A 613-nucleotide genomic window follows, 5' to 3' on the forward strand; every position below is an offset into this window, starting at 1 on the left:
CACACACACACACACACACACACACACACACACACACACACACACACACACACACACACACACACACACACACACACACACACACACACACACACACACACACACACACACACACAGCTCTCCCATACTCCTTCACATCTGTTTGGGTGTTTTCTGCCTGAGATCTCTCTCTCCTCCCCATCTCTCTCTCTCTCTCTCTCTCTCTCTCTCTCCTCCCCATATCTCTCTCTCTCTCTCTCTCTCTCTCTCTCTCTCTCTCTCTCTCTCTCTCTCTCTCTCTCTCTCCTCCCCATCTCTCTCTCTCTCTCTCTCTCTCTCTCTCTACAATTTACAATTTACAATTTAGGCATTTAGCAGACGCTCTTAATCCAGAGCGACTTACATTTAAGCAAGAACAAAAGCATGGGAATACATCACATAAAAGCATTTATCATGAAACATGCGTAAGCTAAGAAGGTAACAGTGGAATATCTATATGATGAAACTATACATACACTATACATAATAAACTATACATATTCACTACTATGCTATACATATGTACTATGGCGTGCTATGACTATATACAATACAATTATAGTGCTGTCTACATAACATGCTATAAGTCTGTGTC

This window comes from Protomyctophum parallelum, assembly GCF_964188405.1.
Source record: "Protomyctophum parallelum genome assembly, chromosome: 1".
Lineage (NCBI taxonomy): Eukaryota > Metazoa > Chordata > Actinopteri > Myctophiformes > Myctophidae > Protomyctophum > Protomyctophum parallelum.